This window comes from Danio rerio, chromosome 14 (genome assembly GCF_052040795.2).
Source record: "Danio rerio strain M-AB ecotype USA chromosome 14, GRCz13ab, whole genome shotgun sequence".
In the NCBI taxonomy this organism is placed as follows: Eukaryota; Metazoa; Chordata; class Actinopteri; order Cypriniformes; family Danionidae; genus Danio; species Danio rerio.
Window position 1 is genome coordinate 467,137 of NC_141034.1, and position 27,864 is coordinate 495,000.

At 41.1% G+C, this 27,864-nt stretch overlaps 1 protein-coding gene and 1 long non-coding RNA gene across 5 annotated transcripts in view; one reads left to right on the forward strand and one right to left on the reverse strand.

The window, feature by feature from the left end:
- The window catches only part of LOC137487546 (uncharacterized), a 91,498-nt gene that overhangs the window by 34,769 nt on the left and 28,865 nt on the right, over positions 1–27,864 (forward strand). For 2 of the 4 annotated variants that reach the window (XR_015507165.2, XR_015507163.2), the window contains exon 3: positions 7,778–7,892. This is a non-coding gene — a long non-coding RNA (uncharacterized LOC137487546). Of the gene's footprint in view, positions 1–7,777; positions 7,893–8,042; positions 11,275–19,965; positions 22,246–27,864 lie in introns of those variants that run through there. The other 2 variants (XR_015507166.2, XR_015507164.2) reach the window with 2 other exon arrangements.
- Positions 1–27,864, reverse strand: part of LOC141377646 (uncharacterized) — a 36,793-nt gene that overhangs the window by 7,241 nt on the left and 1,688 nt on the right. The window contains exon 2 of the mRNA XM_087281130.1: positions 13,180–13,332. The gene's annotated coding sequence lies outside the window, so the exon portion shown is untranslated. The remainder of the gene's footprint in view (positions 1–13,179; positions 13,333–27,864) is intronic.

Here is a 27,864-nt window from a genome sequence, read left to right on the forward strand (position 1 = left end):
AACTCAGACATGATGACAGATTAGCCTACTATATACTCTACATCATATTTATCAGCAGTAATATATCACAGTATATCTGCAGTCTGATCGAGAACTAATACTAATGGTGAGATGTGCAGAAACAGACTGATTCACGATTCGGACACATTCTTACACATGATTATTTTCATGCAATTTTAATTAAAGAAATGCAACAAAATCACGTTGCACAATTTTATGTTGACATTTTAAAAAAGATTTCTGACATTACTTAACAAGCACACATTGCATAAAAATGCTTTTTAATATAAAAACAAAGTTGGTGAGACAAAGTCAAGACTAAATCTATTCAGAAGACGTCTGCATTTTTTTAAACCCACAGTTTTCTACTGTAATGTACCAGATGAACAAACAATAATATTATATACGCATTAAAATGAGCTTAAATTATTATAATTATTTTAAATATCTAAATACACTTAATAAACAAAAAAATCTGGATGTTTTCTAAACCTTTACAACATGCAGTTTTAAACAGTTTGAAAACAAAAAGTTTGTTATTAGTTTTTATTTGAAAACAGTTTCATATAAATGTGCTTTTACCTCCTGTGTCTGTTGCTAGTAAGTTTCCATGGTTACTCACTGGATTAATGATTATGTCCACCTGTGTCTTGTTTGGTTCTTCATTTCGCCCTGTATTTGCTTTTCGTTGAGTTTTCATAGGTGAAGCTATTTTGTTGATTGTAGCTCACTTGATTATCTTGTTTGTTTGTGTGAATAAACTAAAACTGTAAGTGAGATCTGCTGCAACTCTTGGCTTAATCATTAAATATCAAGCGTTCAATTAATCGACATTTTAATTTGAGCTCAAATCGCCCTAGTGTTTGCTCTAAATCTAGTGTTTGCCCTAAAAACTGCTTGTGTTTCGCAGCAGAAGCGGTTCACACACTCCACTTGTTCAGTTTTTCTGCACAACACTTTTATGAAACTTTTTATTTTCATATATTAATTTTCAATAAAATATTCGTTTAATTAAGTTTAATCAAATTTTTAATCATAAATTAATTAAATGATTATGTTCACCTGTGTCCTGTTTGGTTTCTCATTTCGCCCTGTATTTGCTTTTCATTGCATTTTGTCATGTGCTAAGCTGTTTATGATAAATGTAGCTCACTTGATTATCTTGTTTGTTTGCGTAAATGAAGTAAAACCTGAGTAAAACCAAGATCTGCTGCAGCTTTTGCCTTCAGTTTTACATTGAAAATAAAATAATCGTTCAATCAAGCTTTAAATTAATGGAGATTTTGATTTTAGGTCATATTGCCCCAGTGTTTACCCTAAATCTAGTGTTTGCCCTAAAAGCTGCTTGTGATTCCCTGCAGATGCTGTCCGCACTCTATATTTGATCGTTTTTTTTCAGCATGACACTTTCATGAGCGCTGGGTCTCTCGCGTTTCCACCGGAGTTCATCTTTGATTTGACTTTCTGAACGCGTGGACCGCAGCGCACCGATGGCACACATGAAATAACACTCATCCATAAAGGATCATTTGCTTCCCAGATGTCTGATCAGAAACGCAGCCAAACCCAAACCTCAGCCCGAGTGTGTCTTTGAGCGCGTTTGATTGTGCGTCTTCCAAACACAATACATATGCAGATCAGATCTCAGTGTGTTTTCTGAAGCGGAATCTGTGAGAATTATTAAACATTACAGCTGCTTTGTGGGAAAAGCCTGAGAATGATTAATCGCAAACACTTCACAATACGTTTGTATTAGTTAATGCATTTAGTAACATGAACAAACAATGAACAACACACAGAAACGCCAACTGACCCAGCAACCTTCTGCACCATTGAGCCACCGTGCCGCCTCACTATTGGTAGTAATTTTGACAAATAACTACAAGCAAATGACAAGTAATGATGCCTGTGTTATTCCACTGAAGTAAATGTCTTAAATATAATTATGAATTTTTATTTGACTACTTACCATAAGCAATTTAAGTCAACAATAGTCATAACATAATAGTATATGGTACTGTAATTCAAATAAAGCCCCTCGCACTGCATGTAAGGGCGACTTTTATTATAACTGCAGTGATTTTGATGGATGCTCTTTTATTTTTGCTTCAGTCCAGAAAACTCGGAGACACATTTCTTGGGAAAAACCCTAAAGCCTGGAGTGGTTAAGTCCAGAATGCTTTGGGCTGCTAATGAAAACAAAGAAAAGTGGCGTCTCAGTCTAAACACGGCTCCATTAACACACAAACAGCCCCTCACACACACACACACACACACACACACACACACACACACACACACACACACACACACACACACACACACACACACACACACACACACACACACACACACACACACACACACACACAGACAGAGACTCTTATTCCTGCCCTCATTAAAACATCTCTTCAGCTCAACACTGCACTAAATAGTCGAAACCTTTCTGATATGCAAGTTACATATGCAATATGTTGAATACAGATATATGTAAGGGGCAGTTTATTTTGAATTTGCTCTTTAGTGTTTGGACTCTCAATAATGACTTCAAAGCACACTGAACTGAGCTAAACTGAACTGAACTTAAACACTAAAAACTGAACTACCCTGATCCAGTTACTATGACCATTTATGTCAAGCTGCTTTGACAACAGAAATTAACAGAATCACCAGAACTTCTCAGTGTTCAGTTTTTGCAAAAACAAGTGTGTGTGTGTGTGTGTGTTTGAAAACATAAGTGTGTTTAATTGTGTGTGTTTGGAAATGTAAGTGTTTAATTATGTGTTTGCAAAAACAAGTGTGTTAATTTGTGTGTGTGTGTGTGTGTGTGTGTGTGTGTTTGCAAACATAATTGTGTGTGTGTGTGTTTGCAAACATAAGTGTTTATTTGTGTGTGTATGCAAAACAGATCAATTACTATGGTTTTTGTGTTACCATAGCAACTGTAGAATCACCACAACAGATCAATTACTATGGTAACTGCGTTACCATAGCAACTGTAGAATTACCGCAACCGATCAATTACTGTTGTTTTGTGTTACCATAGCAACTGTAGAAACACCACAACAGATCAATTACTGAAGTTGTTGCGTCACAATCTACATTGAAATATACAAATAAAGCTGAATTGAATTGAATTGAATTGAATATAAATAAGATTAAATATTTAAGTAATTTCTGTGTGGAGTTGGCATGTTCTCCCCGTGTTGGCGTGAGTTATTCCGGTTGCTTTATTTTTTGGTATTTATTTTCAGGACTTCACTCAAGGCATATATCAGGTTATCATGATGATCTAACATGGGAATAAGATGGTAACTATACTGTGTATTTAATATGGTCCTGAAAAAATCTCTTTTCGAAGGGGTATCTAGCCCTTCCCCTTAGCCCTATGACTTCAAGCTAAAGAGACTTGGGACACCCCTACCTCTTCACGTGAACACGCAAAACAAGCGGTAGGGGGGTAAGGGATAAGGCATAGAATTGGGATTGGGCCTAAATCCACCCCTGTGGGTGTTTTCCATTACTGGGTTGCAGCTAGAAGGGCATCCGCTGTGTAAAAAATACGCTGGAATAGTTGGCAGTTCATTCCGCTGTGAAATAGAGACTAAGGTGATGGCGAATGAATGAATGAACTTTATTTTATTTCATAAATGACATCTGTTTAAGCTAGTAAAACCTGACAGACATGTTTAAAGGGTTGCTAGGGGTGTTGTTAAGGTATTATAGATGGATAGATTTATAGATCACACACACACACACACACACACACACACACACACACACACACACACACACACAGACACAGATGCATTTTTGAGGTTTCTCTGGATGTTTTATTTTGGCCTGTGAACTGGAAAAGTGTCAGGATGCGAGTGTGTGTGTGTGTGTGTGTGTGTGTGTGTGTGTGTGTGTGTGTGTGTGTGTGTGTGTGTGTTGTGCAGGGCAGTTGTGCGCTGCAGGTGCCAGCGCGGAGAGAGGAACTGTTTTATCTCAGACGCTTTTCTGCTGGGAAGAAGCCCAAGAACAGCAGCCGTCCAAACACCAGCGCCGCATCTCACTGACGTCCAACAACCTGAGCAAACACTCATTCTTCATTTACAGCCCACATTTACACATTCATTCACGCATGCGGCGTGCTGGAGCTCAGCTCATCTGATCAGCAGGGCTGACTGTTCTGCAGTGGCCTGATACTCTCTGGGTTGTTGTACGGCTGAACACAGTTTATATCAATGGAGTTTATATCACAGTGTTTTCCTTCATTTTGCTTGATCTGATTTTATTTCAGCATCGATATAATATTGTTTACATTATGTCTGGACAAAGTTCCAGTGCTCCAGTGTATGATAGATGGATGATTGCATGGTTGCTAGGGTGCTGATTAGGTAAGATGGATGGATGGATGGATTGATAGATAGTATGGTTGCTAGGGTGTTGCTAAATTATTATAGACAGATAGATAGATAGATAGATAGATAGATAGATAGATAGATAGATAGATAGATAGATAGATAGATAGATAGATAGATAGATAGATAGATAGATAGATAGATAGGGAGATGGATGGATGTATGTATGGATGGATGGATGGATGGATGAATGGATGGATGGATGGATGGATGGATGGATGGATGGATGGATGAATGGATGGATAGATAAAAGGATGGATGGATGGATTGAAAAGGAGATAGATGGATGGATGGATGGATGGATGGATAGATGGATAGATAGATAGATGGATGGATGGATAGATGGATGGATGAATGGATGAATGGATAGAAGGATGGATCGATAGATGGATGGATGGATGGATGGATAGATAGATAGATGGATGGATGGATGGATAGATAGATGGCTGTGAACTTTAGTTGCACACTAAGAATGCTGGGTTGTTTTAGCAGTCAAATATGGACAAACCCAACAGTATTTAGAAAAATTAACCCAACATTGAGTTTGACCCATCATTGGGTTAAAACAACCCATTATTTACAGTGAGGTCAGCATCAGTGAGAGATTGAGGACTGAACATGTTTAATCTACAGATAAGAGAATTAGACTCCGCTCACGCAAGCGTTAGATCAGGAGTTAAGTGGAGTTTTGGCTCCTGCGTCTCTGAAGGAAAGCTTTGGACGCCGGCTGAAGTGAAAAGTAAACATGATGTGAAAGCACACTGACACACGGCGATAACTCACACGCAAACACACTGTATTTCACTTTAACTGGTTTTGGAAATGGTGTGTGTTAAATACGCTGCTTTACCATCACTGATGTCATGAAACGAGTATAGACCAGTGTAAAGGCTTGAGCTGTTTGCTTATGTCTCATTCCAGAAATGTGGGTGCACTTGAAGGTTTTGCCATTCATTTTCCTCAAACTGGAATGATTTACAACTAATGTATACTCGATTTAATGCATTCTTACATTAAGCTTTCTTAGATTTCTTTCCTAAATAAATAAATAGCATAGACTGAGCGCTGATTTTTGGTAAATAGTGGTGTGTAATGTGACGAAAGCTCTCTATTGGAAATGTTGTGTTTTGTGTTTGTGTATGAACACTAGAGGGCAGCAGTTCACTCATTCACTGCTCATCAGGAAATCAGGGAGAGTTTCTGCTGCATCTTTGTAGCTCTTTAAATCAGTCATTATTCAGTAAATTACATGACTACGCCAACTGTTATAGTTAGAGAGAGGTAAAACTTACAAACCTGCACTTCAACATCTCCCTCTCTCGCTCAGTTCACTTCAGTAGAGTGTTATTGGCATGACTGTCAAATATAGCACATTGTTGTCAAAGCAATAACAATACTGACACTGCAATATATAGATAAAAATAATTACTATACACACACACACATCATATATACTATATATAATCATTCATTCATTTTCTTTTCAGCTTAGTCCTTTTATTAATCAGGGGTCGCCACAGCGGAATGAACCGCCAACTTATCCAGCACATTTTTACACAGCGGATGCCCTTCCATTCGCAACCCATCTCTGGGAAAGCTATATATAATATAAACTGTTATATAGTGTAAATATACAGTATATAAACTATTATATATAATTTATGTTTGACAATACTTGGCAATTAGAATTTGCACTCACTGGCCACTTTATTAGGTATACCTGTCCAACTGTTTGTTAATGCATATGTCTAATCAGCCAATCACATGGCAGCAGCTCACTGCATTTAGGCATGTAGACATGGTCAAGAGGATCTGCTGCAGTTCAGAGTGAGCATCAGAATGGGGAAGAAAGGGGATTTAAGTGACTTTGATCGTGGCATGGTTGTTGCTGCCAGACGGGCTGCTCTGAGTATTTCAGAAACTGCTGATCTACTGGGGTTTTCACGCACAGCCATCTCTTACAGAGAATGGTCTGACAAAGAGCCTCAAAAATCTTCTAAATGACACAGAATGAGCGTATTCAGAGAGTAAAGCTGTCCTCAGTCTTCTCTGAGGGTCTGGTTTGGGGTAGGGTGGGGTTAGGCCAATAGAATATACAGGCTGTACAGTAGAAAAGCAATGGAAACCTATAGCATGTCCCCACAATTCACAAAAACAAACGTGTGTGTGTGTGTATGAGTGGGTGTATGTGTGTGTGTGTGGATTTATGATGCTTGGGGTCTCTGGGCTGCTGCTCTGCTGTGTGGAACAGAACTGTGACCCCACATTCCACATCATCATATGTGTGTGTTTGCGTTCGTGAGGGGGATCGCATGCTGAGAGACACAACACACACACACACACATTTCAAGTGAGAAAGATTACAGTTATGTGTACTCATCAGATTTCTGTGTGTGTGAGTGTGTGTGTGTGTGTGTGTGTGTGTGTCAGTATGTGATTGTAATAGAAGCCAGACATGACGTTTAATGCTTATCACTGGGTGTCTCCAGACTGGTGTGTGTGTGTGTGTGTGTGTGTTTCCTCTTGTTGGACAGCAGTGCACAGCTCTTCTTTATTGACTCCTTAAATGACTCTTAAACTTTGACTGTAATTGTTGAACTCCACACTCCAGCTTCAGCTCCATCTCTCATCGTGATCGCTGAAGAAAATCTGATCACACACACACCACACCACACACACTCATACTCACACAGACATACACCCATTCATACTAACACACATACTCTTTTCGACACACACACTCACAATGTGTTGCTCTGTGGACTCACAGCAAGAAGGTCAATGGTTCAAGTCTCGGCTGGGTCAGTTGGTGTTTCTGTGTGGAGTTTGCATGTTCTCCTTGTGTTGGTGTGGGTTTCCTTCGGGTGCTCCGGTTTCCCCCACAGTCCAAACACATGCGCTATAGGGGAAATGATCAACTACACTGGCCGTAGTGTATGAGTGTGTGTGAATGAGTGTGTATGGGTGTTTTCCAGTACTGGGTTGCGGCTGGAAGGGTATCCGCTGCGTATAACATATGCTGAAATAGTTGGTGGTTCATTCCCCTGTGGCCACCCCTGATAAATAAAGGAACTAAGCCGAAGAAAAATGAATGCATGAATGTAGTCTCCATAGACTGCCAGAAGCATGAAGCTGTCACACTGCTGTCACTATGCTGACATGTTTCCATTTGTAGCTCCTCCTTCTTCTAAAAAAAAAAAAATCACCTCATTTGCATTTAAAGTGACAGTCACCAAAACCTCACAATTAGGATCAAAGCCTGAACGGGTCAGTTTCAGAGAGCTGGAGAACATTATCTGTGTGCTGTTCTCAGCTATTCCAGCAAGATTTTCCTTTAGATGTGAATGAAACTCTTCTGTCTGCTTTTGTAGGAGGATGTTCCTGCTGAAGGTGTGACTCAGGGCATCCACACATCAGCTCTGCGTGCTTCAGTGACCGCCGTCTGCAGTGTTTGTGGACGAACGTGACTTTTAACCCGGTCAGCAGGTCAGCGCTTTACACCTCCTTTTCTAGAGCTGTTTATACATGTGTGTGTGTGTGTGTGTGTGTGTGTGTGTGTGTGTGTGTTGGAGGACATTCATCAGTGAGCTGCTCTGAACTCAGCCAGGACTGACGGTTTGTGTTTCATTTATCAAGAAATCCTGAGTGTGAATCCAAACAAGAAGACAGGAGCAATTCTGCTGCCGAAAGCTGTAGTGATAGCAGCGCTTAAATCACCAACACTGCTGCTGCCATCAACACTCCGGCACCGAGTATCAATAATGACAAAACACCGAGACTCCTTTACTCAAAACCTCCTCAAAACACCCTAGCAACAGCAAAACATCCTCTCAGAAAACACTAGCAACCACCCAAAACATCTTATCAACTACTTAAAGAACTCTTGCAACTGCACAACAACCTTTTAGAACACCCTAGCAACTGCACAACAACCTTTTATAACATCCTAGCAACTGCACAAAAACCTTTTATAACACCCTAGCAACTGCACAACAACCTTTTAGAACACCCTAGCAACTGCACAACAACCTTTTATAACACCCTAGCAACTGCACAACAACCTTTTATAACACCCTAGCAACTACAAAAAACCTTTTAGAACACCCTAGCAACTGCACAACAACCTTTTATAACATCCTAGCAACTGCACAAAAACCTTTTATAACACCCTAGCAACTGCACAACAACCTTTTAGAACACCCTAGCAACTGCACAACAACCTTTTATAACACCCTAGCAACTGCACAACAACCTTTTATAACACCCTAGCAACTACAAAAAAACCTTTTAGAACACCCTAGCAACTGCACAACAACCTTTTAGAACACCCTAGCAACTGCACAACAACCTTTTAGAACACCCTAGCAACTGCACAACAACCTTTTATAACACCCTAGCAACTGCAAAAAAACCTTTTAGAACACCCTAGCAACTGCACAACAACCTTTTAGAACACCCTAGCAACTGCACAACAACCTTTTAGAACACCCTAGCAACTGCACAACAACATTTTAGAACACCCTAGCAACTGCACAACAACCTTTTAGAACACCCTAGCAACTTCACGGCAACCTTTTAGAACACCCTAACAATTTCATAGCAACACACAGGACACCTACTGTATGCAACCGTACAGGAAACAGGATACCCTAGCGACTACATAGAAATATTTTAGAACACCCTAGCAACTGTATAGCAACACCCAGGATATCGTAGCAACTGCAAAGCAACACTCAGAACACCCTAGCAAATACATGTCAACATCCAGGACACCCTAGAAACTTCATAGTAACCATCCTGAAACCCTTGAAACTTCATAGCAACACCCAGCACACATAGCAACCATCTGGGACACGCTAGCAATTGCATATCAGCTCTCAGGACACCTTTGCATAGCAACTCCATAGCAACACCCAGGACACTTTAGCAACTGCAAAGCAACTACCCAGGACACCATAGCAACTGCAAAGCAGCACCCAGCACAGCCTAACAACTACATAGCAACACTCAGAACACCCTAGCAACTGCATAGCAGCACTCTGGACACCTTAGCAACTACACATCAACACCCAGAACACCTTAGCAACTGCATAGCAACACCAAGGACACCCTAGTATCTGCATAGCAACACCCAGGACACCTAGCAACTGCGTAGAAACACCCAAAACATCCTAGGCACTACATAGCAACACCCTAGTAACTGCATCGGAACATGTAGGACAATCTAATGACTGCATAGCAACACTCAGGACATTTTAGCAACTGCATAGCAGCACCCAGGACATCTTAGCAACTGCATAGCAACACCCAGGACACCCTAATAACTGCATAGCAACTCACAGGATACCCTACCAGCTACGTAGCGACAATCGGGACACACTAACAACTGCACAGCAACACTCAGGACACCATATCAACTGCATAACAACACCCAGGACATCTTAGCAACTGCACAGCAACACTCAGAACACCCTATCAACTGCATAGCAACACCCTGGACACCTTAGCAACTGCATAACAACACCCAGAACACCCTAGCATATGCATAGCAACACCAAGGACACCCTAGTATCTGCATAGCAACACCCAGGACACCCTAGCAACTACATAGCAACACTCAGGACACCTTAGCAACTGCACAGCAACACTCATAACTCCCTATTAACTGCATAGCAACACCCAGGACACCTTAGCATCTGCGTAACAAACAGAAAACCCTAGCAACCGTGTATAGCCTTGAGAGTGTGTGAACTGTAGAGTTGTGCACTGCAGTGTGTTGGTGTGTCAGATATCTCTCTGGTCTGCAGTGAGGGAGCTGGAGGTGAAGCTGGAGTGAGGAGTGTTTGTTTTCTCTGCTGAGGAGCATCACACATCTGTCAGCATGTGTGTGTGTATGTGTGCGTGTGGAGTCTGCCGTGTGTTTTATCTGCTGTGAAGCTTCATGTCGTCTGGTCACACCTCAGAGCATCTCCACCGCTGACCCTCAGAGCACTGACTGATATATACATATACTGATGTATTGGTGTGAAGATCTGACAGGAGCTTCACACAGGAGTCTAAATAAACCGCAGCAGCCACACGTGACGGAAACCATGAGAAAACAAGCGCTGTTGATCCAGCACAGTGTGAAGGAGACAAACCAGAGGTCAGCGCCACACGGCTGGAGTGTGTTCACATGTACAGCCAGGTGTGGAGCAGAAGAATGAACATCAGCACACACTGGGAGAGATGCTGGATCTCACTGTACAAACCCACAGGAGCTTCACATTCCTGAAATTATAGCGACGCTCACACACTTTTACATTCCAGTGCACTGTTAATCTTTAGAATCTGGCTGAGTGTTGTACTGACGATAGTAGTGTGTGTGTGTGTGTGTGTGTGTGTGTGTGTGTGTGTGTTTTGATCAGCTGCAAGGTGTGTCTGGACTCCTGCTAGCAAAATCAAAGCTCTAATGATCAGCAGGTGTGTGTGTGTGTGTGTGTGTGTGTGTTTTCTCGGCAGATCATCTCTCATTTTACCTGGACCAGGACCAGACACCGTCTTTTACGTTAAACAAGTGGTTTAGGCCCTGTGCATGCCTCTTAGTGTGTGTGTGTGTGTCTGTGTCCATGTCTTTGTATGGGTCTGTGTTGGGTGTATGTGTGTGCATGCGTGTTTGTGTTTGTGTGTGTGTGCATGCAGCAGTATGTCTATGTTTGTGTACATGTGTACATACACGTGTGTGCATTTAATGTGTGATATGTGTGTGTGGTGAGAGTGTGATGTATGTGATATTTGTGGTTGTGTGTGTGTTTAATGTGTGTTCAACCATCCTCCTGCAGGGGGAGCCGTAAGGTGTTGGTGCATTGTGGAATGGGTTGTGGTCGAAGGTTAGGACAATGACAACCCCATCGTCAGGCACAGAAACTGGCTCTTGGAACATGGAATGTCACCTCACTGGGAGGGAAGGAGCCTGAGCTTGTGCGGGAGGTAAAACAGTACCGACTAGAGATAGTTGGGTTCACCTCTATGCACAGCTGGGTCTCTGGAACTCAACTTCTTTAGAAGGGCTGGACTTTCTTCTACTCTGGAGTTGCCCACAGTGAAAGGCGGTGGGCCGGTGTGGGCTTGTTTATAGCTCCCCATCTTAGCTGGTTGGAGTTTTCCTCTGTGAACAAGAGTGTTGCCACCCTGTGCCTTCAAGTCAGGGATTGGTCTCTCACTGTGGTTTCTTACTTGTCTCTACAATATCGCATGGAGGTTAGGGACAGTACCTCTGGACTGGGCAACTAAGGTGGTGGTTTTCATTTTTAAGAAGGGGGACCGGAGGGTGTGCTATAACTATAGGGGGATCACACTCCTCAGCCTTCCTGGGAAAGTCTATGCCAGGGTACTGGAGAGGAGGATTCGGCCGATGGTTTAACCAAGGGTCCTGGAGGAACAATGTGTTTTTTGTCCAGGCTGTGATACACTGGACCAGCTCTATACCCTCACCAGGGTGCTCGATGGTTTATGGGAGTATGCCCAACCAGTCCACATGTGTTTTGTGGACTTGGAGAAGGCGTTTGGCCGTGTCCCATGTGGCATTCTGTGGAGGGTTTTCTGGGAAGATGGGGTCAGTGGTGCTCTGTCTCGTCCCAGAGTAGACGTCTGGTTTGCATTGCCGGCAATAAGTCAGACTTGTTTCCACTGCATGTTGCACTTTTGTTCAACCATTTGCCACTAATTCTGTTCATAATTGTTATGGACAGAATTTCTATGTGTAGCCTTGGGCCGGAAGGGGTCCGGTTCGGGGACCACAGGATTTCATCTCTGTTATTCGCAGATGATGTTGCACTGTTGGCTTCATTGAACATGGACCTTCAGCATGCACTGGGGTGGTTTGTTGCCAAGTGTGACGCGGCTGGGATGAGAATCAGCACCTCCAAGTCCGAGTCCATGGTGTTCCACTGGAAAAAGGTGGTTTGCCATCTCCAGGTTGGAGTAAAGTCCTTACCCCAGGTGAAGGAGTTCAAGTATCTTTGGTTTTTGTTCACAAGGATGGAGCGTGAGGTTGACAGGCATATAGGTGCAGCAGCAGCAGTAATGCGTGTGATATACCGGTCTGTTCTGGTAAAGAAGGAGCTGAGCCGAAAGGCAAAGCTCTCGAGTTACTGTTCAGTCTACGTTCCTACACTCACCTATGGTCTTGAGCTTTGGGTCATGACCAAAAGGACAAAATCTTGGATACAAGCAGCCAAAATGAGATTCCTCCGCAGGGTGGCAGGGCGCACTCTTACAGACAGGGTGAGGAGCTCTGACACTCGGGAGGAGCTTGGAGTAGAGCCACTGCTCCTCCACATCGAGAGAAGTCAGCTGAGGTGGCTCGGGCATCTGTTTCTGATGCCTCCTGGACGCCTACCTAGGAAGGTGTTCCAGGGATGTCCCACCGGGAGGAGGCTTCGGGGAAGACCCAGGACACGCTGGAGGGACTAGGTCTCTCAGCTGGCCTGGGAACACCTCGGGATCCCCCCGGAGGAGCTGGAGGAAGTGTCTGGGGAGAGGGAAGTCTGGGGTTCTCTCCTTAGACTGCTGCCCCTGTGACCCGGCCGCAGAAAAGCAGTGGAAAATGAATGAAGGAATTTATTATGAGTGTAATGTGTGGTGTGTGTATGTGTGTGTGGTGAGAGTGTGACATTTCTATTTGTGTGTGTGTGTTTAATGTGTGATTTGTATGTGTGTATGGGGAGAGTGTGAAATGTGATAAGTGTATTTGTGTGTGTGTGGGTGTGTGTGTGTGTGTGTTTTCTGCCACCTGACTCATTAGTGCAGCAGGTGTGTGTGCAGGCTGAGCTCCGCCTCCTCCATTACTGTCATCTTCAGTGTTGCGTCTCGTCCTCCAGGACTCAGCAGGAGTTACTGCAGTAATTCTGCTCTCATGATACACTCCACTGCTGTCTGTCACTCCCTGCTGACACACACACACACACACACACACACATGCGCGTGCAAGTAAAAAAAAAGCAGTGCAGCAAGTTGCTCTACAATTTTAAGTCAAAGAGTGTTTTTGACAGTAGAATTAATTAAGGGTGGAAAAAATGGATGCATTGCGATTTCTTCTGTCTAACAATTCTGAATCAGTTCTCAAATGTTCACATCATCTCTGTATTCAAATGACATGAGCTCGAACAGAAAATGAAGCATTGATCAGTACAGCATGAGAAATATTGCAGAAATCTGAAGACATTTCTGTATCTGTAAATGAACTGAAGGGCAGCTCTGGATACAGTGGGAAGGATCTGCTTTATAGGTCTATAATCTGATGTCGGGTCTGCTCAGGTGTGGAATGACCCAGCTGAATGAACCCTTCTGTACCACCAGTGAACACGAGTTGAATGATTTCCCAGTGAAGGTGTTGCTCCGTGAATGTTCAATAGCACAGATCTGTTTGTGTAGCTCCGGCAGCAGTGTGTTCTGCTCGTTAAAGGCTGATGAAGGTTCCCATCACGCCCCTGAAACGCAAGACTGAGCAGATCAGAAAAGCCTTTCACTGCGACTGTGTTTCAACAGAGGAAATCCTCTCAGAGCCGCTCTGCGGGTGTCCAGTGGACTTACAGCTCCTGCTTACAGACGGGTTCAGCCTGGCCCTGGCACACACACACACACACACACACAAACAAGTTTGATGGTGAATTACTGTTTCTCGGCTCTAGATCCAGGATAGTAGTTTGGCCTCAGACCTCGGCCAATCCCTGCTTACTGTAAGCACTTCCTGTTCCTGTCACCGCAATGACATGCATTTGTGCAGCTGCGGCTGATAATGTGATTAATCTCTGATAATTGATGGGCTGGAGGCCAAACACACACATACACACACACACACACACACACACACACACACACACAGACACAAGCTTTCACACAGGCGGAGGGAGAGATGTTTGCAGTCCCTCAGGAACGCAGATTCAGGGGCCCGGGGCCGATTTATGAGCTCCAGGACACACAAATCTCAGTGTTTCTACATGAGCATGTGAGGAGGGCTCCGTCCTCTTCTCCCTTTAGTCTGCTTTAAAGTCAACAACATCAAACACACACTGCAGGCATCAACTCAAACATCTATCTATCCATCCATCCATCCTTCCATCCATCCATCCTTCCATCCATCCATCCATCCATCCATCGCCAGTGGTCATCACCTGAGTGACTGGTTTGCCTTGTTTTCCTCAGTGAGCTGTTGTTTCTGTGTCTCGCTGGTGTATGTTTGATGTTTGCGAGTCTGCAGTTTTTGGGAGTCTGGGATTTTTGGTCAACGCCGCTATTGGACCATTCTGAGGGTGTGGTGAGTTCCTGGTCGTGATTTGATGAATGGTTCAGGCGGACAGTATATGCTGCAGATCTCTGCACTGTTAATGTTCTCAGTGTAATATCCGTGGTGTGTGTGTGTGTGTGTGTGTGTGTTGTAGGCCATGGTGTGAGGTGGAGATGAGCTTTAAATAATGAGTGTCGGGGTCAGAGCCTCACAGCGGCCCTCATGGGGCCCTTCAGCAAGATTTGCGTGCGGCGTCAGCTGAGAAACACACAACAGGAGCTGGAATATGTGTGTGTGTGTGTGAGTGTGTGTGTGTAGCAGGTCATGACCGCTGAGGCCTGAGCTGAGAAATAACATGAACCGATCGAGTTTCAGGACTACAGACCCTAAATCTGAAGAGCTGCAGTGATAAACATCAGCCTGCAGAGTCAAAACACACACACACACACACACACACACACACACACACACTATAGAGATCAGGGCAATCACTCACTGCTCCTCCAGATCACACTGTACACTACTAGATCCTGCAGAGAACTGACTACCTGACATCTGGATAAACTTATTCATCCATCCATCCAGAAAATCATCCAGAAATTCATCCATCCATCCATCCATGCATCCATCCATCCGTATATCTATCCATCAGTTCAAGAAAACCAATCCATCCATCCATCCAGAAATTCATCCATCCATGCATCCAACCATCCATCCATGCATCCATCCTTCCATCCATCCATCCATCCATCCAGAAAATCATCCATCCATCAATCCATCCATCCATCCATCCATCCATCTATCCATCCATCCATTCATTGATATATCCATCCTTCCATCCATCCAGAAAATCATCCATCCATTCATCCATCCATCCATCCATCCATCCATCCATCCATCCATCCATCCATCCATCCATCCAAATAGCTATCATCCATTCATCCCTCCAAAAACTATCCATCCATCCATTCATCCAAATGTCTGTCTGTCCATCCGTCCCATATCTGACGTCAGCTGCTGTAATAAAGGTCATCATTAATGCCTCCTCTCAGTCTGTTGTTCACTCTTCTTCACAGTTTATCTGAGTTTGTGTCGTTTCAGCGCTGGATAAATGAACTCCTCCTCTCCGTCTCCTGGGAGTAAACTAATCGTCTCAGCGAAACTAAAGACGTGACTAAGTGGAGAGTGTGAGTGGAAGAGGAATAGTCTGCAGCTTTAGGAAAATGTTTGTCCAACAGCGCCGATGCATCTGTGCATGAGTTTAACACATGCTGCACAATCCATCTGTCAGATCTGAGCTGAGTTCATTCATTTCTGTCCCCAAAACACCATCAATCCTTCAGTCTGACGATGCACAACTAATCCATCTGCACATCTGAGGGCCACAAACACACACTGAGCGTCACACTTCACCAATGATATTACACAATGCATTTCTAGATGATTTCCTTTGCTGTGCATTTTAGTTTAGATTTAGTTTGCTCCTTTAAAGGTCATCTATGATGCTTAAATCTCTTTTATGCGTCGTTTAACCCCAGTTGTGTGTGTGTGTGTGTGTGTGTGTGAGTCTCTCCAGCAGCCTCTGATGCTTAGCAGTACTGAACTGTGTTTATTATAATCAGACTTGATGCAGAAACACTGTGATTGACATTCTCCTGCTGTACGTGTCATCAGAGGGGGAAAGCCCCGCCCACTAGTGCCCATCTCTCCACCTCATTAGCATAAACAGCAGGCCTGAGTGAGAAGCAGCCGTCTGTCCATTAGCCATTAGAGTGTTTGAGCTGCTGAAGATGATGTCAGCATAGACTAAGAGGATTATAGATGTGGAGATATAGATGAACAGCGACAGGAGCGACATAGACTGATAGAAGCATGAACACACACTCACACTGAAGCACACATGACCAGCACTCACAACACACACACTGCTGTTTTACACCTAATGCGCAGCCGTCTGTAGCTCCGCCCTCTTCTGAAAAGACCACCCTCTCATTTGCATTTAAAGCAGCAGTCAGTTAATCCCGTTAGAGAGCAACACATGTTGAACACATCCTGAGCTGTGATTGGCTGGATGTGATTGGAAACGCTGGGTTGCAGTGGGCGAGTGGACGGCATGTTTAGTGCAGTTAAAGACCTCCGTGTTCATCTAAAATTCATTTCATAGAGTCTCTTTCAGCGAGAGCTCAGATCGACTGCAGCTGCTGAGAAATCTGTTCCACATGTGAGATGAGGAGCGTCCTTTACCTCTCCTAGAGCACTACAGCACACACACACACGTCCAAACACACACACACACACACACACGTCCAAACACACAACGAAAGCACGCACACACGTATAAACACACATGCACATTCAAACATGCATTAACAAACACAAATGCACACACATTACAAATACACACATGCACAAATGCGCACACACATGCACAAACTCATATGCACACTAAAACAAAACATGCACAAGAAATAACACACAGAAACACACATGCACACAAACGTTAAAAACACACACACACATACACACAAACACACATGCAGACTCTAACATGCACAAACACACAAATGCACATGCATGCACAAATCCGCGCACACACAAACACGCACAGACACACAAACACACATGCACACTCTAACATACACAGACACACAAACGCACATGCACAAACATACACAAACATGCATGCACACGTTACAAACACACACATGCACACATGCGTACACACACAAACATGCATGCACACTCAAACATGCCTGAAAAACTAACGAAGGAATGCACAAGCATGCAAATGTTACACACACAAACACACACACACACACACATGCTCTAACATGCACAAAAACCCAATCACACAAACGCACATGCACACACATTACAAACACACACATGCACAATTGCGCGCGCACACACAAATACACAAACACACATGCACACATTATAAACACACAAAGTTATGCACAAATGCACACAAACACACACACACACACACATGCACACTCTAACATGCACAAACACACATGCACACGTTATAAACACACAAAGTTATGCACAAATACACACAAACACACACATACACATGCACACTCTAACATGCACAAACACACATGCACATGTTACAAACACACAAAGTTATGCACACAAACACACACATTTTGTAGATATTTGTACTGCTAAACAAGACTGAACATTTGTTGTTGTTGTTTATGTTCTGCAATATGCCCACCAGTACAGCAGGATCAGCTCATCCAGTGTTGTGTGTCGGACTCAGACAGAGGTTTATAATCAGCTTCATGCACGAGTGCTTCATTCATTCAGAATAACTGAAACACTCGCAGATGACCAGCTCAGTCGAGGCTTCAGTGTGTTTTTAAAACCCAGAGAGAGAGAAAAGCAGTGAGAAAATGCTTCCAGAAGAGTGTGTGTTGTCCTGTTCTGATGATGCATGCGCTGCAGATCCGTGAGCTCTGAGCTGTAAATTAGCGGTGAATTTGCTCTCTGGCCTGTGAAGGTATTGGCTGAGATAAATCTGCCTCGTCTTCTGTCTGCGGGATGACGGATACCTCTCTCTCTCTGCAGCTGCAGATGAATATTACATTCCTGGCAGAAGTCTTTATGTTCCTTCCTGCCCAATGGATGAATGCGGTGCTTGCGTCCGGTTCACTGACAGCACAGAGTTTCTTCAGCTGGCCGGTAAAGCGGCACCAGAAACCGCTCCAGATCTCCTGCTGTTCTTCTGCACCTGTTCACATTTACTCCAGGTGCTGCAGCTCAAAGTCTGACTCGCTGTAATCTACAATATATAATCTATACTCTATAATGTATAACCAACAGAAAAAAGTGCAGAAAAGGCAACAAATATAGACTTTGCGTGTACGATTATAGTCTGAAGAATAATCCTGGTTTCACAGTTATCCCTATTATTATGCATTCATTGATTTCAAAATACTACTAGTTTAGAAAATTACTTCTTATATTTTAAAGTGTTTTTTACTGCTCAGTAAGCAAATAATAAAGGACAAAATAATTATAAAAAACAAACAAAAGTCCATTTCACTGTGGACGTCAAAATAAGGGATAAACGTTTTCATTTAAACATAAGCGATAAATTTACACTGAAATAAACAACAGAACAATAAATGAATACATAAAAAGATAGTGGGCCTATTTGTCTAATGTAAATCTAAACTACATATGAGCGCAGTATTTCCCTTTTAAAGAGAACAAATGTAGTCAAAGGCTGCTGAACCGCAAGAAAAGAAAGAACTTGCATGCGCAGAACACGCAACATGTGAACCGCCCTTAGTTCATAGCCTCAGCCATAGTTAATCCAGTGTGTGTGAGCCTCTGTGTACAAGCTTGCAGTTTTAAATTAGCGTACAGTGGGTTTTGTTCCGTGCAGAGAAGCTTTCTGATTCATTAATTGGGACGAATTAAAGTGTGGGTAATAGTGAAATCGGTTAATTGTTGCATCCCTTTATGACTTTTTAAAAAAAGAACAATCATTTTGCTCGTCGAAAAATGCATCTTGATTTACATTTTTATATTTTTAGATATTTCTTTACTAGAAACAAGAAACAAAAGCATTTTTTACAGTGTAAGAGCCGGATGCAGCACTGAAAATGAAAATTAGAGTCTAAAATAGGCATGGTGGAGTCTTTAACGTCATCCTTCAAGACAAGATATTCTTAAATACATTATACATCAACAAACAAATAAAAAATCAATAGTTCAACTCTTTTTATATGGTTAGGAAGCAGGCAAAATATGTGTGTTTTTAAGTTTATAATGATGATATATAGCTCAGAATAAGTGTGTTGTTTCATTATTAATATTTCTGTAGCTCTGAAGGATTTATTTCACCAGTATTTGACATTTTAATTGCACAAAGGTTATCTAAACCATGAAAAGAGACACTTTGCTGGCATTTAATGACTCCTGTGGATATAAAATCACTTTTGAAAATGAATTTTGATGCAGAAACAAAAACAGGACGTCTTATATGTGTGCGTATTGAAAGTTGAGTGTGTGTATGGGTGTTTTCCAGTACTGTGTTGCAGCTAGACTGGTATCCTCTGTGTAAAACATATGCTGGAATAGTTGGCGGTTCATTCCACTGTGGTGACCTCTGATGAATAGCTGAAGGAGAATGAATGAAGGTTTTGACTGATCTGTAAGTTTGAGTCAGGATGTGTGTGTAAGATGAGGACTGTGTGAGTGTGAGTTCTCCTGGTTTGTGTTTCTGCATCTGCTCTGCCAGTTTCTCTCACTCTTTTATCACCGTTTATTTGCCAGCGCCTGAAATACAGATCAGCTCCAGACGTTCAGTGTGTGCAGGAATACACACGCTGGCTGCAGCTTTACTGAAGGGAAACGGCAGCTTGTGTTTCAGTCAAAGCGACGAGGTCTTCCAGAGCTCACACACTTTCTGCAGGACTCTACAGGAGCTGTGAAATCATACATTACAGCCCAGTTGCTCTGTTGATTTCTGTTATATGTTGTATGTCTTAAATGTTACGTCCTGATAAAGAGCAGATCATTTATTTAATGTTCTGATATAGGGAAAATTGGAATTTCATAGGGTGTCCAAACTTTTTCACATGACTGTCTGTTTGTCCTCTGTGTTTTATCTGCTCAGTCCTGCCTGTAGGGACTCATAGAGCATCCAGTGCCTTTGAGCTTGCTGGTGGATTATGTGCCATTTAACTAAATTCAGTTTTGATAGCATGTTCCTTCAGTGAGTGTGTGAGAACAGCGCTCTGGTGTGTTTCAGCTGAATTGAGCTGGACTGCAGTGAATGTTAAATCTTTCCAGTCCAACTCTCCGGTATTGTGAAAGCTGATTGTTTTGTTTATTGGCTGCAGGACTCTGTTCCATGACGCTGGATGAACATAGTCAGGACTACAGGATTATTAAAGCAAGTAGTGTTCTTTGATCTCTCCTCTTTCATGGACAATGAAAGGAAGATAACCTGAAAATAACTAAAACATAATCTGAACATAACCAGAACATAACTTGAACATAACTTGAATATAGCTTGAAAATAACCTGAACATAATCTGAAAATATCCTGAACATAACCTGAGAATAACCAAAACATAACCTGAACATAGCTAGAACATATCTGAAAATTGTCAGAACATAACCTGAACACAACCTATAAAGATAACTTAACTTGAAAATAACCAGAACATAACCTGAAAATTAACAAAAAATCCTAACCTGAACATTACTTGAAAATAATTTGAACATAACCTAAACATAACGTAAATGCTACCTGAACATATCCAGAACATAACCTGATCATAACCTGAATATAACCTGTAAAATAACCAGAGCATAACCTGAACATACTGTAATCCAAATATTACTAAAACACAGCCAAAGCAAATCTCGAACATAACCTAAAAATAGCCAGAGCACAACATGAAAATAACCGGAACATGATCTGAAAATTAACAATATAATCCTAACCTGAACATAGCTTGAAAATAATCTGAACATAACCAAAACATAACGTAAATATTACTTGAACATATCCAGAACATAACACGAACACCAGAACACAACCAGAACATAACCTGATCATAACGTGAATATAACCTGTAAAAAAACCAGAGCATAACCTGAACATAATCAAATATAACTAAAAACAACCAAAACATATCTCGAACATAACCTGAACATTCTCATAACATAAACTGAACAGAACCAGAACACAAATTGAACACAACCAGAACATAACCAAAGCATAAACTTAAAACAACCAGAACATAACCTAAATATCATAAGACCATCACCAGATTATAACCAGAACACTATCTGAAAATACCCAGAACATATCCTGAACATAACAAGAACATTACCAGATCATAACCAGAACACTATCTGAATATTACCAGAACATAAACTAAACCTGAAAATAATCTGAACATTACCAGAACATAACCGAAATAATACCAGAACATAACCTGAACAAAATCTGAAAATAACCTGAATATTACTAGAACCTAAAACATAGTCCGAACAAAACCTGAAAATAACCTGAACATAATCCGAAAATAACCCAACATTACCAGAACACAACCAGAACACAACCTGAACATAACCTGAACATAACCTGAACATAACCTGAACATAACCTACTCTAGAGCAGGTTAGCCGTACAGCCTAACATACCACAGTAATCAGTGTTTAGTGTGGTAAACAGTGTTCTGTGTTATACACTCGTGCACTGAAGCAGCAGAAACAGCACACAGCTTCATCTGGCCTCTTTAAATCAGCTGTCATAAACACAAAGGGCTTCATTGACTCTTGGGTTTGTGTCATTTATCAGCTCGTTTCTTCACTAATGGTGTGTGAACGACCCCTCGCTCAGGTCTGTGTGTTTTTGCGGTGCAGAATTTGTGTGTGGTGTCGCGGTCAGCCGTGAAGCTGCTGTCTGTGGATCATTGACTACATCACACCCACCATACAGAAACATTTGGGGTCTGCTTAAAAACACACTGCACCTTTCACCCCCTATACCAATATGAAATATTTTAAAAATACATGTTTACTTGACCCTTCAACTTCCACTCTTTGAGTATTTTTTATTGTCCATTTTCTTTGGTTAAGTTGGGTTCTTGAGTTTTTGTTTTAATGATATGGACGTTAGGTTGTTGGTTACACAAGGGGTAGTTTACACAAAAATTAAAGTAAAGTAAAAATTAAAGTACTTTGCTTGCCCTCATCAATCCTCTATGAGATTCTTTCATCTGTTAGAGACAAAAGAAGATATTTTGAAGTATGTTAGAAACCTGTAATCGTTGACATCCATAGTTATAGTAATAATAAATTTGATTTGTAATGCGCTTTTCTTAGACTCGCTACAAGGCAAAATATGAACAATACAAGGCAAAATAGTATTTGCTTTTCCTATTATAGAAGTCAATGGTTACAGGTTTTCAGAATTCGTCAAATGATCTTCTTTTGTGTTTAACAGAAGACAGAAACTCATAAAGATTTAGAGCCATTTGCGAGAGACTAAATAGTGAGTCAATTTTATTGTTTGGGTGAACTATCCCTTTAAAAGAAGAAATAATATTGTTTACTTTATAATTTTCTTTCCAATGTGTACAGTATGTAAATATGTATTTGGTTCATGAATTACAGATATTTCTACTGGTATATAATATTTAAATAATAATAATAATCGCCTCACAGCAAGAAGGTCGCTAGTTTGAGTCTCGGCTGGGTCAGTGTGTGTTTCTGTGTGGAGTTTGCATGTTCTCCCTGTGTTGGCGTGGGTTTCCTCCGGGTGCTCCGGTTTCCCCCACAGTCCAAACACATGCGCTATAGGGGAACTGATCAACTACACTGGCCGTAGTGTATGAGTGTGTATGGGTGTTTTCCAGTACTGGGTTACAGCTGGAAGAACATCCTCTGTGTAAAACATATGCCAGAGTAGTTGGCAGGTCATTCCGCAGTGGTGACTCCTGATGAATAAAGGGACTAAGCTGAAGGAAAATGGGCACTCTACATGGGGAGAACATGCAAACTCCACACAGAACACCAACTGACCCAGCTGGGACTCGAATCAGCAACTTTCTTACTGTAAGGCCTCAGTGGGACACCACTAAACCACTATGCCGGCCCTTTTGATACTAATGACACATTAATACACAACTGTTGTTTAACTTGACATGCAGAAATCGTCAGCGGCTCCTTTAAGAAGTTTTTCCTCTATCAGGAAGTGGTAATGAGAGTGCACCAGAGGTCAAAGTTCAGCTGTAAAGTTGAGCACATTTGCAGAAATGACTTAATTCCACTTTTAATCCCACTCATGCGTGTCCATGTGAAGTGCTCAGATCATGTGACGCGCTGTAACCGTTTCCATAATCATCCGGCATTATGTAATCATCTTTATTAGCTGATTGAGAGCCACCTGTGGGATTCGAGCACAGATTTCTCCAAGTGTGGAACTCAAGCGTATCTGTGGAAAAATATGCCTCAGTGCCTGTGTGTGTCGTCTGTGGAGTTTAGAAGGGCTTGACGGAGAGCATTTTGGGTAATGTAGGCTGGATAGTGTAACAAGATATGCTTCCAACCACCTATTTTTATGTGCATCTTGGAATATTGCTTAATAATGCTTAATGGAAATGCCGTACATTTTAAAAATGTGCAGAAAAAAAGTATTTGCAGGATGAAGTAGGATAAAAATAATCAGAACATTACCTGAACATAACCTGAACATTACCAGAACATTACCTGAACATAACCTGAACATAACCAGTACATAACCTGAACATTACTAGAACATAACCTGGACATAACCTGAACATAATCTGAACATAACCTAAACATTACCAAAACATAACCTGAACATAATCTAAACATAACCTAAACATTACCAGAACATAACCTTATCATAATCTGAACATAACCTGAACATTACCAGACCATAACCTGAACATAATCTAAACATAACCTAAACATTACCAGAACATAACCTGATCATAACCTGAACATAACCTGATCATAATCTGAACATAAACAGAACATAAACTAAAAATAATCTGATCATTAACTGAAAATAATCTGAACATTACCAGAACATGACCTGAACATAACCAGAAAATAATTTGAAAATGATCTGAACATTACTAGAACATTACCAGAACATAAACTGAACGTGACCTGAGCATAACCTGAAAAGAACCATAGGATAACCTGAACATAACTAGAACATAACCTGAAAAGAACCATAACAACCTTAACATAACTAAACACAAGCTGAAAAGAACCATAACATAACCTGAAAATTAACTGAACATAAGCAAAACATAACCTGAACATATCCAGAACATAACCTGAACATAACCTGAACATAACCTGAACATATCCAGAACATAACCTGATCATATCCAGAACATAACCTGAACATAACCTGATCATAACCTGAAAATAACCCGAAAATAACCAGAGCATAACCCAGACATAACCTGAAAATAGCCATAAACATAACCAGGACATAACCTGAAAATAACCTGAACACAACCTGACCATAACCTGAACATAATCCAAACATTACCAGAACAAAACCAAAACATAAACTGAAAATAACTTAAAAAAAACCAGAACATAACCTGAATTTAATCCTGAGTAGGATTAATTTTTTTATCCATTGTAAAAAAAGGTGCTTAAACTATTGGTGCGTCCCAAATTGCATACTTTACACTGTTCTGTGTCATGTTGTAGTATTAACAGTATAAGTAGTGCATTCACACGGTAAATTATAAGAAGAATAAGTGCACTTTAAATACCCGGATGATGCACTTATTCAGCTGTTAAATATAAGTGTGGAATATTAAACACTACATGCATTCAGGGCTCATAGTGTTGCTCATGTAGTGGAAGGGGTGGAGCTATGATTGAATGGGAGAGGCTACTGATTAAAGGGAGGAGCTATTGGCACTGAGGCTGGATTGTTTAATTTATTTTGGATTGTGAAGCAAAATTCTCAAAGTAACAGAGTGGAAAAGGACATGATATAACTTGCTATAATTTGTGGCGTTATTCAATTTAACTACTCGATTTCATTACAGTTTCTGTTTTTAAAACGTCATAAATGTACTAACACATCTTTTACATACTATAACTGCTACCCACAACTCCTTGTGCCGGATCAAAAAGTAAGTAAAGTAGTAAAGGAAGCCATCTTAAATGGAAGAAAAGAAGTTTGGTTATAGTTCACCTCATTTTGTCAGCAGTTTCTGAGTTGAGTTTGCTGACTGATGGAGTTTCTTCAATATCTGGCTTTCAGAAGCTGAAGCTGAGCTCACTTTCACTGCTCACTTCATCTAAAGCCCTACACTGGAAATTTCTGGCTGATTTAAGCCTTATCTGCATGCTATAGCACATCAGCTCAAATATTGAATGCATTGGACTATTAAAAATAAGACAGGCTGGAGTGGATCGATTTCAGAGCGCACACAGGTGCAGATTTCAGAACTTCAAATCTCCCATAAGCTGCTTACAGTAAAACCACGGAGAGTTCAGAAAGACCCTTCAGTATCAAAGAGTTCTGCAGGAGCCGGACGTCTTTAACAGGAGGATGTGTTCATATCGCAGGCCAGCAGACGCACTAAAGCCACCTGGAGAACTCTGCTCAAAGGAGGATATTAGAAACTTCTGCAAACACCTGAGAGTTTCACTCCTGACCTGACAGAAAAACATCCAGCCGGAGCTAAAGCAGATGGAGACTGCAAATAAATACTGCTCTTACTTAGACTTATTTCTAGTCCACATTTCTACAAATTCTTACATCAAGAAGCATTTCTAGACAAGTAAAAATAATATTGTATTAATTACAGAAACTGTAAATTAAAATGAAAAATTTCCTTAAAACAAGCAAAATAATCTGAGAATGAGGAAGAAAATGCTTGTTTTTGCATTGAAATTATTTTCTGTTGCTATGGTAACTCAAAAACCATAGTAACCAATATGTTGTGGTAATTCTAAAGTTGGTATGGTTACACAAGAATTAATAATTGGTCTGTTGTGGTGATACTACAGTTGCTATGGTAACACAAGGACTACAGTATTTAACCTGTTGTGGTGATTTTACAGTTGCTATGGTAACTCAAGAACTATAGTAATTTTTTGTTGTGGTGATTGTACAGTTGCTATGGTAACGCAAACACTATAGTAATTATACTGTTGTGGTAATTGTACAGTTGCTATGGTAACACTAACACTATAGTAACTAATCTGTTGTAATTCTACAGTTGCTATGGTAACTCAAGAACTATAGCAATTATTTTGTTGTGGTGATTCTACAGTTGCTATGGTAACGCAAACACTATAGTAATTATTCTGGTGTGGTAATTCTACAGTTGCTATGGTAACACTAACACTATAGTAATTAATCTGTTGTAATTCTACAGTTGCTATGGTAACTCAAGAACTATAGTAATTAATCTATTGTGGTGATTTTACAGTTGCTATGGTAACACAGCAACTCTAGTAACATAAACAAATGACCCAATACTGTAGTTTTCAGCAACTTTAGAGGGTTAGAAGTAGGGTTTATCACGCTTGTGTTATATTGCTGTGAGGTGATAGTGCTACCCACTGTGCCACCATGTCACCCTACTAAAAATCACTACAGTATTTTTAAAATCTGGATAACGGCAGATAAATAAAGATCAGGCAAAAAATGCTTTTTTTTGTCGTTTCAGTGTAGATCTGCATCAACACTTATTTTCAATCATATCCACAAGTTGATCATACACACTGAGTGGACTGAAACCGCTTTTGTCCCTGCACTGCTCATACAAATGAAGACTCAAAAACAGCATCTGAGTGTGGACAAAAGGCCAAAGCAGAGAGAAAAGTGTGCATTTTGAAATGGAAACATTAGCGTGGACATGGCCGTCCTCTGCTGATCCTAATTATTGTGTAATGAGGCCAGCGATAGCATCATTGTGAGGGATACACTGTGTTTACAGCCATTATTCTGAAGAATGTGTGATGGTATCAACGCCAATCACTCACAGGCCTGATACGGGATTGTTTCCAAATGCAAGCGTGATTCCACACCCCAGGGTTCTTCTGTTTGGGAATATTACACTGTATTTACAGGACACACTGTACAGATACAGATAATGTGTATGTACAGATACACATTACATGCCATGAAGTTACAATCAAATAATAACAGTGGAGTGTTTATGATGTGTCATCAGTACTGGAGAGCAGAATGTATATAAGTAAAGCCATTGATGTAACAGAACTATTATTTTATGGTCATTATTGCTGCTGAAAGTCAATTTGTATTGTTTTGGCCAGTATTGATTGGTCAAAGTGGACATTTAGAGCATAAAAAATTGAAAACAATCATAACATTAAATGAATTTTAATTTAGTTTTTCTAAATATTGCACCTTTTCTTGCTATACATATATATAGACTGTGATCTTGGTTTTCTATGTTAGAGCGTTCCTTTGTTTCCTCACACTAGTAAAGTCTCTAGTGTGTGTCCTGAGTCGACCTTCATTACCTCACGACTGAAACCAAAGCCAGAAACTGAACAATTAAACAAAGCATCATTAGAAACATGTGTGACGACAGTGACAACACTCTTCTGATGCTCTCTGATCTGCGGATACATCCACACATGATTCAGAGCTACACACACACACACACGCACACA